Here is a 12,650-nt window from a genome sequence, read left to right on the forward strand (position 1 = left end):
TGTAATGTTTTGAACAACTAATAATAAAAAAATAAATTAAAAAAGAAAGAAAAGAAAAATAGAACTACTATATGACCTGGTAATCCCTCTTGAGTATATACCCAAAGGAGAGAAAATCACCACCTTCCTTAAAAAGTCTGCATTCCCATGTTTGTGGCAGCATTGTTCATGATCACAAAGAAATGAAAACAACTTAAATGCATGAAAAAGTTAGAATCTGCCATTTGCTATAACATGGGTTGAACTGGAAGACTTTATGGTAAATGAAACCTAAATAAGACACAGAAAGAAAAATACTGCATGATATATAATAATATAATACATGATCTCATTTGTGTTTAGGATATATATTTTAACTATGAGGATATATACATTCCCTAAACATGGTGGAGTAAGGAAGTGCAAATAAGGATGGGCTACAGGGAGAGGAACTGGGGAGATATAGGTCAAAGAATATAAAATAAGCAGGTATGTAGGATGAACAAGTCTAGAGATCTAAAGTACAACATGAAGAATAAAGTTATTATATTTTTACCATATAAGGGATTTTTGTGAAATAAGTAGGTTTTAGTTGCTTGCCACCAAAATAATAGAAAGGTTGATTTGCTTCACTATAGGAACCATTTTACTATCACATATATCTGATAACATCATGCATAAAGCCCAAACAGACACAGTAAAATTCACTCCAAAATATAAAATACAAACATTCAAACTCTGCAAAACAGCAATAAGTGTTAAATGCAATGGCTCTAAAATACAATCTAGAATTTTTTAAAAAGGTGCTTTTCTTGTCTTCATTTCCTTGATACCTATCTTGTTCTCAACACACTACAATCAGGATATCATTGACAGCACTTCAGAAGTCCCTCTGATCAAGGTGACCAGTGTCCTACATTTGTGTTCCAGCCAATGGTCAATGCTCAGTCTTCATCTCTCTCAAATGTTGGGGATATCTGGCCCAAGCTATCCTTTTCTTTATTTGGCTTTCAAGATATTACCTTCTCCTAGTTTTCTTCCTATTTCTTTGACTCTCCTAGGTTTTTAATCTTTCCCCAACTGTGAAATTTGGAGAGTCCCTGGGCTCAGCTCTCTTTTGTGTATGCTCATTTCTGAGGTGATTTTGATCATCTGTTCACCAATGACTCCCAAGTGTGATTAAAACAATGAGAAGTGTGGGTCGATCCAGCTGGACAGACAAAGCCAACATGCTGAAGCTCCAACAATGGCAAAGACAGTTCAAAGGATAAAACTTAGAAAGTGTGGTGTGGATGCCAGGTGCTGCCTGAGAGGCACCCAGACATTGTTCCCAGGGTATTCCAGGCACTGACTGCAGGGCTCTTGTGCGTCACTGTCCTCAGCTCTGGTGGTAATCTTATGTAAAATGCATCCAGTTTCCATAAAACTACTTAGCATTGATTTTGCATCTGAAGAGTTTCAGAAACATCAACATTCCAAAAATAAATGTATTGTGATTCTATTAGAGTTCAAGCAAAGTCTCCAGGCTTTGCCATTATTTGCCATTATTTTTAGAAATTAAATCTTCCTGTAATTTAAACCAAATGCCTCTGAGCAGATCATAGCTTGCCCTTCGTCAGGCTGGGCAGTTCCCCAAATGTTAAGGTAAGGAGGAACCAGGTAGGTCTGAAGGACAGCCTCACTATTACAGTGTTCTTGGAGAGCTATGACAATCCCTTACCTGGCACTTGGCCCTTGTGTGCAGTATAAAAAGCTTAAATCACTATGACAGGCTTCAGTTTTTCTTTCCAAAGCAATGTTCATAAGAGGGATATGGGAGCAGATTTTTGAAGTGGACAGAGAGGTTCTTCCTTTTGGACCCATGTGAATTTGTTTTCCTCTTCAGTTATCAATTGCTATTGAGATTTCTATTTTGCAAAGGGCATTGTTACTTTGCAAATCCATCTTTTTCATAACAGAAGCAGTGACTACCTCAGAAGCTAAGGACTTGAGAACACACCTTTGCAAAGCATTGCTTTCAATTGCTTCCCTTACAAGCTTGTCCTTTGTCTCTCTCACAGTTCAAGGAGTCCTTTTCATTGTTGATTTATTCAATAGAGTCATCTCTGAATACTTCTTGGTTCTATCAATAATTCCACTTCCTTGTTTTATCTTTTCACAACCAATCCTACCAACATGGGTTTCCTCTTTAATACTCAATTATCTTAACTTACTGGTAAATCACGCAGGTTAACCAAAACACAACTTTCAGTAATCAAAAGAACAGAGGGCTCTTCACACAGTATTTCTGACCCACATATCTCTGACTCACAGATGAATGTACTGTTTTCTCTGAGGCCTCAGTAATGTGACATTACTTGGACAAATAAAAGCCACCACCTTAAGCAGTCTAGATGCATTTATTATTTGTTGCTTCTCAGTTTTATTGGTGAGTCATTTAACTTCTTCAGCATTCTTCCATGTTGTTTTAAGATTCTATTCTGAAGTATGATTCTAGCATACTCTAGACAAGGAAGCCATAATACTCATTCCATCTTCCATGCTGGTTTTATAATCCAGAAATAATTTTAACATAGTATTGGGAGATGCTCAATGTCATTTCTTACTTAATGTAAGTAGCAGTGACTTCTATTCTTACCAGGAAAATTGAACAGGTAGATAACTGATTTTCTATTTTTGTCTGTTTGTTTAAAGGCTAGCAATTCTTCTGATGCACAAGCTCTAAGTCCCATTGCTATCTGGGAAAAATGACCATAACAGAAAAAGAAACAAAACTCTTAAATTTCCCTTAGTAATTCCTGAAGTAGGACTATCATGTTTGCTTGGTTCTAAATACAATTCTCAAAAGAAAATTTGAAGTTGCAGCACAGAACACAAAGTGCCATTTAACTCTCCTGTATTGAAACCTCTCATTTATCACCACTGTTGACAAAAGAAAGTTCAAATGCCTTTGCCTGGCAGTCAAGGTTTGAATGGTAGGATGTGGTCTTGACCTTCTAAACTTCTATGCTGCCATTATTTGCCTACACTTTAACCAAGTGGAATTATGGATTCTTCCAGAGCTATGTCGACTCACTTTTGTCTATGTTCTTCACTTTACTAGACTTTCTGTCCTTCTAGAACATCTTTCCTGGCATTGCACAAATCAAAACCCAAATGCAAGCCAGGGTCTTGGGTGGCAAGTGGAAAGCCATGAATTAGGGAATATTCAGCAACTCTAAGTGGGAGTGAATACTTAGAAACTTCTAGGATTTCCTTTGTTCTTAAAACCATTAAAAATATGCAGTTACCTAGCACATCCTATAGATAGTAGATTATAACTGTCTTGGCGAATATATATTTAGAAGTACTTTAATGTAATGAGTCAGGCAAAAGCTTTGCATTGAGGAAGATCTGGGTTGTTTTTTTTTTTAATGGAAGTCCAGCCACTTGCTCACTAAGAGGACTTGGATGAGACATAGTCTCGTCATATATAAAATAGTAATGAGAGATTAAGCTAAAATATTGCTATGAGGACTAAATTAAACAAAATGTGTAAGGATTTAGATGCTCAGCTCTTCAGTTTTCCAGCCATGCCAGCACTGGACAAATGTGATAGAAAAGAAATGACAGTATGGTTTATTTAGACAGAGGGCCTGAGAGTTTTGCTCTTACATCTCCACTCCCTGAAATGTAATGTCCCAAGACCTGTAGATACCACACAGTGGACCCTAAAGTTCTCATGTGGCCAGGGAAGCTGCTGAGGAGGGGAATTCAGCAGAAGTGAGAGGCCTAAGTCATGAAGGAGTGGTGGCCATCCTGTAATGTAGACTCCAGGGAGGATGGCCCAAAGCCAGGAGAATGGGTAGACTTTTGGAAACTCAGTGATTCAGGAGCAATGAGATGGCTGCCCCATAGGCTCACAAGATCATTGACTTCTACTCTCCCTTGAAGCCAGGAGTGTCCTAGTGACATAGCTCTGGCTAATGAGATAAAGGCAGAAGTCTCTGGAGGAAGAGACTCTCCAACCATTAAGAAAGTACATATGAATTGTCATTTCCATAGGTTAATATATGGTTGAAAATCAGCCATATCAGATAGTTCAACCTACAGAAAACAAACCTGACTAGCTAGGATAATTCCTTCCTGTTGGTTCTGTGTCCTCCTCTTTTTTCTGCCTTTGATAGGGAAATTGATGCATAGGCAATCAGTAGCATCATTATGGCTTTGAGGTAAGCACCAGGATGGTGGAAAAAAGATTAAATGATTTTGAAATTTTGGTGGTACCACAGCGTGATGTATGGCCTCAGACTAACCGCTGAAATTTTCATTGCATAAGACAAATACAGCCCTACTTGTTTAGACACTGTAGTAGGGTAGCTTATATTGCAGTTGGAAAGAATCCTAATTGATGCCAAGGTGCTGAGTCCATGGGAAGAGAACCAGTGGACCTTCACTGGATGGAAAAACTGGCTTTGGGGAGTACAGTACCTCTCAGAATGGGCAAACCATTTGAATAGAAACAACCCTGATGCTGCCTTGGAGGGAACAGGGTATATTAAAAAGGAAGGAATGGGAGGGAAAGAGGAGGGAAGGGAGAAGAGGGGAGGAGTACAAGAATAGCTTCGATCTTAAAGGGTGGTCAGGCTCCCAAAGCAAGACATCATGGAGGATATTGGGATATTTGAGTGTCGGGCTGAGGAAACAGCAAAGTGCACAGGCAAACATACATCTGGGAGTTGAGATAATAGCAAGTAGGCCACTCTGCCTGCAGCAGAGTGAGTATGGGGGAGAGTAGCAAGAGATAATGGCAGGGGTAACGCAAAGCCATTTTATATGAAGTTCCATAAAGCATGTGTGAGAAAGACAGGGACCAACACGGACTACAAGGCATTATACCTGAGCAATTAGAACACCCTAGATGGTATCACCTGAGATAAAGAAGACAGCAGAAGAAGAAGGTTTGAATTTGGGGGCAAGGGTCAAATCATATTTAGTTTGAGATGATAGATATCAAAGAAGAGATGCCAAGGATGGAGCTGACTATAAAAATCTGGATTTCAGTGGAGATTAACATATTTAGGTTCATTGGAATGTCTCCTAGATGAATGTTGTGGGTAGTCCGTGCAAGTATGCACATTCTGAAAAGTGAAACGTAAATTATGTTGGCATGAATCTGTTTCCAGTCTCCTACAGACCTATTTAGTGAAAGTGGTGATGTGACGTGTTTGGGAGGATTAGGTCAACCGATGCACACAAAGGGAATATTTCAGAGGAGATGTTCAATAAATAATACCTAATAAATATTGTGCGCTTATATCTTTCCAGGCACTTTGCATAAATTAAATGATTTAATCTTCATCATCAACCTAACAAGGCACATAATATTTAACTTTGTTATATAAATAAGAATTCTGAGGTCTAGACAACACAAGAATTTTGCCCAAGGTCACAGATCTGATAAACAGAAGAACTTCAATTCAAAGATCTTTTGTACTTTTCAACTAGTTGTCTTAGCTACCATACTACACCAGACTTACAAACTCAGAAGCCTTCAGGGGTAATGTCCATGGAAAAGTGACTCCTAAATTCATTGCCTGATCAACATTTACACATGGGCCTAATGGGCATCTTCAACTGCGTGTGGTTAAAACAGCATTTCCCCCCACAAATGAATAGATTCCTCCTTTAGTCCTTCCCTTCTCAGTAAATGGCACTGTTATCTGCCCAGTTACTGAAGTCAACAATTGTCCTTGACTCCTCTCTTTCCCTCATCAGGTACATCCAATTTATCAGGGAGACCTTATGGCTCTATTTCCAACCCCTAGCCCATATTTATATATTCCATTCATATGAATAGTTCCAAACCTCATTCAAGTTTCCATTGTCTGTTATCTGGATATTCAGTTGTAACTGGTATTCTTGTTTCCATTCTTGGATCTTATAAACTATTTCATCATATTATCCCAAAGTTTAAAAAAATAAAACAAGATCAAGCCAGGCACATTGGTACACAGCTATAATCCCAGTGACTCCAGAGGCTGAGAGGAAGATCGCAAGTTCAAAGCCAGCCACAGCAAAAGTGAGACTAAGTAACCCAGTGAGACCCTGTCTCTAAATAAAATACAAAATATGGCTGGAGATGTGGCTCAGTGGTTAAGTGCCCCTGAGTTCACTCCCTGGTACATCCCCCACTCCACAAAAAAGATGATTCTTTAAATTTTCTATAGCTGAACATCATATTTAGAGTACAATTCAAGATCCTTATTATGGCTTATTTCCAATCTCTTTGTGTATTACCACTCTTCTTGCTCTTATTTTGTACTGGCCTTCCTTTCCTTGAACAAACCAAATTCTTCCTGCCACAAGCTATTTACCCTTGCTGTTGGCTCTCTTTAGCATCCTCTCTTTGCTTCTTCACATAGTATCTTGTTCATATGATAGAGTCCTCAGAGCAAATATCAACCCCTCAGGAAGGCTTTCCTGGTCTTTGCAATCAACATTACCAACTCCACTGCAAATACTCCACCTTATACACCATCTTACTTTATTTACTTCAATGCACTTGTCATTATTTGAAATTTTCTTGGCCATTTATTTGTGTATTCATTTTTATCAGTCTCCCAACATTAGAATTCAGGTTTCATGAGATTTTGAACTTTCTTCTAGCTTGTTTTTTGCTATATCTCCAGGCTCTGGAACAGTGCCCAATACATAGAAGGCCCTCAACAAAGGTTTTATTAGTAAAACTAGTTGGATATAAGATAACAGGAAGTAATGGAATTCTTAGCTTTAATTTATTTAAAATACTTATTGACCAAATCGAAAGATCTGTTGGAACTCATAATCTCTATTCCCTACTATTTATTTCCCCTATTCATTCACTTTTACCAATTCCATAAGGTCAAGGACCTGAAAATACAGAGGTAGGATGACACTGAGTTTCATTATGCAAATAATTTTTTTGAAGACAAATATGATGCATACAGTGAATATGTTATTTCTGGGGAACTTATTAATGAGAAATCATTGCAAATCCATGAAATTAAAGTTTTATTGTTGTTTTTAACATTGGGAACTGGAGCTTCCAATCACCAGGAAAACAAAATACAAAGTGAGATTTAAAAAAAAAAAATCAACAGTTTGAATGTATGTTATTTAAGCAAAGGTTGATTAAAGAATATTCAAAATATTCACAGCCTAGTTAAGCATCAAATATTTCTTCTCTGGTTGCTAGGCTCAAGTGTTCAGTCTATGATATCTGAAGGCCAACTCTAGATGAATCCTGGTTGGCATTGTGCCTAAGAAATCTAGCTTCAAAGTCCATGAGGACAGTGCTGAGGGAGCTGATGTACCTGAATCAAAAGGAGAGACAGGCCCTCCCCACTTAGTTCCATTCAAATCCACTTAATGAGGGCAAAGGAATTCAGGTTCTTTAGGGACACTTATAAAATGTACAATTGGAAAAATATTTGAGTTCACATTAAGAATGCAGTAATCCTTAGAAATATGTACTGAAGAGACTAAGATAAGGATTGATGATGTGCTATAGGTTTTGATGAAGGAGAGGATACTATTTTTAATTTATTTTTTTTATTAGTATACCACAATTACACCTAATAGTAAGATTCATTATGCCATATTCGAACATGTACATTACATACTTTGATCAGTCACATTCCCTAGTACCTTCCCTTTCAGGGGAGAACATTGTTGATGCTATTTCCATTTGGGTGTAGTAGACAAAGTCTTATTAGAGTGCGTTAAGGTAAAAATGGGAGCTGAGGAAATAAACACAGTTTTTCCAAAAGCTTTGTTGTGAAGGGGAGAGTAGAGATAGAAAAGTAACTGGAGGGGGCTGTGGAGACCATTTAAACGCTTATGCCACACTTGTGTGTTTGAGAAAGGGAAGTCTTTCAGGAGGCAAGATGGGATGGGGTCCAGTATACAGTGGAGATGCTGAACTGGGTGCACAGACTTTGGTGTATGCAAAGAAAAGGTAAAGCCCACCGGTAGATTTTGTGACAGATAAATTAGCTTGCTTGTGATTTCTTCAATTTTTTTTTTTTTTTTTTTTAGTAAGAGTGAGACAGATGAATGTGGTTTGGGAGGTTTACAAAGAGATAAGGTGGTATAAAATAGTTGTTTTGGATACTGGGAAAGTGAATTGGCATGAAATAAAATTGTACAGTGATTCTAACAACTCATCTCAGATTTGTGTTCATTAATATAGAATCAGTCCAAGCAGTATAGTTGAGTGTTTTTCTTCAGTCATGTTTGTTTGCTCTTGTCCTGATTCTGAGTAGGTGAGAATTAATTTAACCAACTCTGAAATTTTGCCCAGAATTTTGGTACGCAGCTAAGGGTGTTTACAAAGGAATAATTTTAAAACAAACACTGAAATCTAAGCTGGGTAAGGGAAAGAGGTGGGCGATGTCTGTGAGAACAGTTGAGGGGAGTAAGGGACATGAAAAATTGGTAGGGTCAATGAATTGGAAGTCGTAATGGAGTCAAAGTCTAAGTGAAAAATGGAGAGATGAGCTGGAAAGATAGGAAGTGGGAGTTACACAATGGAAGGCTTGACATCAATATTTTAGAGACATTTCAGTTATTGGTGTCTAAAAGGAAATGGGTAAACAAGGAAAAGAAGATAGATTAGTGTGGAAAAAAAGGATGATTTGTGCCCGGTGTGGTGGTGCATACCTGTAATCCCAGCAGCTCCTGAAGCTGAGGCATTGTGAGTTCAAAAGCAATCTCAGAAATTTAGTGAGACCCTACGCAATTTATCAAGACCTTGTCTCTAAATAAAATATAAAAAGGACCAGGGATGTAGCTCAGTGGTTAAGCACCCCTGCGTTCAATCCCTAGTACCCACCCACCCCGCCTCAAAAAAGATGAAGTGATAGCAGATAACTATTTGCTAGGATATTGAATAGATTATCCACATGGATATAGAAGTGATCAATTAATGACACCTTTTGTTGTGGAGACAAAAAAATGAGTCAGAGTCAGACGCTGTAGTATTAAGTGAATTATAAGGAATGGCATAAGAATGGCCACAAGGAGAGGCAAAGGGTGGTGTGGTCTGATGGTGTGCACTTTAAAGGAGCCATATTTTTGAGACAGGGAATAAAATGGTCTCCAAGCAGCAATGAAAAATAAGGAAGAGGTCTTGTGTACCTCTAGGTCCTACAATGTGGGATATGGGATAAATAAATAAATAAATAGGAGCTATTTTTTTTTTTCCTTAAGGACATTGCAAGTGTAGTTTGGAGACCAAGGGAGAACCAGGAGTCGGTTTGAACAAGGAAAGGGAATAACAGCTGAAAGACTAATGATGGAGGAAATCTTGATGATCCCCAGAATAGGACTCAAGAAGCATGATGAAAAGTTCATGGGAGATTAGTTCACAAGAGGGAGTGAGTCAAGCTCCGCCCCCCCCCCCCCCCCAAAAAAAAAAAGTCAGGGTGATTATGGGAGGCTTGGACTTTGGACTTTGGATGGTAACTGAGATAAAGAGAAAAGTTGGAGTTAGTCCCAGTTGAGGAGGGTCCCCTGGGTTGAAGGCTTCCTTAGGCTGTTTGCTGTGGTTGTCAGGGAGTTCTCACCAGGCTTCCTTCCAGATGTCTTTCCAGAGAATTTCATCTGAAAGGGCACTTGCCATCATCTTCTCTGTCTCATTTACCTGTTTGTCTTCACAGCATGGGTTGCTGCATGAAGTTACATTATTCATGGTTTTTTTTTTTTTTTTTTTTTTTTTTTGAGCCCCTAAATGTGTTTCAGAAAGAAAGAAAGAAACCTTGTCAGGTCTTGTTTGTTACTGAATTTCTATGATCCGAAACACATCTGGCACACAGTGGGTACTTCATGAATATACATTCAAATTGATGTGGCCATTAAAACTGATAATAGGGACCATCAAATTCAAAGTATTCTGAGTTCATAAGTAAATTGTTTTAAATTATTTTTGTTGATTCTTTATTTTATTCTTCATTTCATAAAATTATTGCAAAAATCCATAAACTTGCCAACTTTTGAACTCCAAAATGAAAGCCTCAATTAATAAATGACTGTAAATCTTTGTGATGTAGAGAAGGCTGGAGAAAACTAGTCATATTTCTTGAGCATCTATTAGGTGAGAAACAAAGCTCAGAATATACTTTTACACTATATGACATCAATTCTACAAGGTAGATTTTATCATTCACATTAAAGAGTGAGGAGACAAAGGATAAGATAGGTTTAATTACTTGTGCAGGAGCAACCAAGTTGGTTAAGACAATCTTTGACATTTGGATGAAGTCCTAACTGACTTTAAAGATTCTATTTTCTCTTTTAGGCCATGAGATTCCACAAACAACAACAACAAAAAAGGAGATGAGCCACTAAAGGTAGCATGAGTGTTATAAACTTTCACTAGTGCTTATTATTTCCCTTTTGTGAAGAAGTGCACACGATTATCTCATTGAATCCTCACTACAATTCTAAGAATCATCATTAATTAAAGGTCAGGAAACCTAGGCTCAGAAGATATTATATTTACGCTTGGATTGAGTGTAGCCATGTGAGTAAATTCTGACCAATGAAAGAAATAAGAGCAGAAGCTGTTGGGAGGGACTTCTGAGAACTTTTCTTAGGAAGACCCTGGACAGCCAGGGAAACCCTTATATGTTCTTCTGCTCTTTCTCCTTGTTCTAACCTGGAGCCCCTGGAATGCTGGCTGGAGCTCTAATACCCATGATGACTAATAAAGAGGTTTTGAAATTGGAAGATAAAACCAAGAAGGTGGAACAGAAAGAGAGAGACAGACAGACAGACACTGACTTTCTAGGGCTTCTGTTTCACACCTGGCTCACCTTAGCTTTAAGTAAGAGAATAAAACTTTTCATGTTGAAGCCACTGTTACTTTAGAATTCCCAGCATATTCAGCCAAGACTTATCCTAATTCATATAAACATGGAAAAAGAAGACAATTTGTCAATACACTGTGTACCTGACATTCAACTTTTCATATCCAAATTACTTAGGGAAGACAACGCAATAAGCTTTCAGTAATGTTAGCCAAAGAGAAAAAAGAATGCTGAAAGAAATGAAGATGGAGGGTGGGAGGGCAGAGAGAAGAACAGAGAAAAGATTTGGGAATGAAAGCTCCTCAAGGATCTTATTGATTTGAATATTAAAGCACCAAAGAATAGGAGAGTTAACAGGGAAAGACCACAAAATATATCATCACTTAATTGCTAAATTATTTGAAAGAATTCACCTGATATGGGGGCTGGGGTTGTAGCTCAATGGTAGAGTGTTTGCCTCACACATGTAAGGAAGGCATTGGGTTCTATCCTCAGAACCTCATAAACATAAATAAACAACAACAAAAAAGTATATGTAAAAAAAGGAGAATTCATTCAATATATTGAATCCAAAAGTTCAAATAAATAAAGTACCTAATCCATAAAGTAATTACATTACTTTCATATTTCAGAGTGTTGCTGTAAAATGATACGCTTTACATTTTTAATAAAAAAATAAAGCACAACGACTTCATTTTTTTAGTTTTGGACATTCATTTTTCATTTTTAATAATAGTTCAATTTTCCCTTAAACAATTCTGGCTTTCCTATTAAGGTCTGATAACACAGTAATCAGAGGTTCAGCATAACCAAACAAGGGGCCCACATGAGATGTCAGCAAGACCAAACAAGATACCCTGACCTTGGAATCTGAATTCTTGCTCCTCTCCATCCCAGCAAGGTGGGCATTCTCTGATGGTTCTGGTTGGGGGAGGCCTGGTTGGAGGGGACTGATTTCATCTCTAGAACTACCTTGGTTCTTGCCTATTTCCAGGGCTGGCTCTTCAGATTTCTAACAATTGTCTTTTGATATTTCTAACAAATATCTTTTCAATAAACCTTCTTTTAAGTTAGTCAAAATCAATATCTGTTGTAAGAAATCAAACAATTCTAACAGACATATTAATATATATTATGTAAATATTGCTATTGCTACTACTGGTAATAGCAGTAAAAATAATGTCTGTTTATTACTTTCAACAGAAATAGCCAAGGCTTAATTTGGGGGAAAAATAAGAAAAACATCCACTTCATGTCATTTCCTGGAGCCCTAGCAACATTTTCAACTTATACTCCTTCGAGGGACCATCAATTCCAATTGATGTTATTACCCATCTCCAGAAAACTCTTGGCAACAATTTTAAGACACCTTTCTAAAGCTCTAAATTTTCCAAATCAGTGAAAGCAAACCCAAACCTATGTCACTAAGAAATTGTAGCAGAGGGACAGGCAGTTTAAGAATGTGGGTAGAAAAGGATAAATCACTGATAAAAGGATAAATTAGCAACCCGAAAAAGCAATGGCTTAAAAAGGGAGCATTTATTCTAATTTATAATGCAAAAGTCTCTGCTGCCGTCATCCGTCTTAGCCTGCAAGCAGCACATAAGGCTTCCTTGCAATTTCAATAATCAGTTTTGATAACTAATATCCACATTAAAAGCTGCTCGACTTCATACTGCATTAAGAGGATGCTAATGTACCAGGCTCCGAAATGTCTCCTACTTTATCCCTTAGAACTTGTGAAGAGACAATTTGGAAACTATGAAATGTTTTCTCACTCTAATGGAAGGGAGGTGAGGCTAAAAGAAAAGTACCTCAACAAAGAAACACTGAATATTAATC

The 12,650-nt window shown here is 37.6% G+C and overlaps 1 protein-coding gene and 1 long non-coding RNA gene across 8 annotated transcripts in view; one reads left to right on the top strand and one right to left on the bottom strand.

Annotated features, from left to right (window-relative positions):
- LOC125620356 overlaps positions 1-10,414 on the top strand; it is a 12,539-nt gene extending 2,125 nt beyond the window's left edge. Inside the window, exons 2-3 of the long non-coding RNA XR_007351960.1 lie at positions 9,122-9,132; positions 10,404-10,414. This is a non-coding gene — a long non-coding RNA (uncharacterized LOC125620356). The remainder of the gene's footprint in view (positions 1-9,121; positions 9,133-10,403) is intronic.
- Pde4b (phosphodiesterase 4B) overlaps positions 1-12,650 on the bottom strand; it is a 523,657-nt gene that overhangs the window by 132,406 nt on the left and 378,601 nt on the right. The gene's annotated exons all lie outside the window — the stretch shown is intronic.

The sequence above is a fragment of the Marmota marmota genome, unplaced genomic scaffold, assembly GCF_001458135.2.
Source record: "Marmota marmota marmota unplaced genomic scaffold, marMar, whole genome shotgun sequence".
Lineage (NCBI taxonomy): Eukaryota > Metazoa > Chordata > Mammalia > Rodentia > Sciuridae > Marmota > Marmota marmota.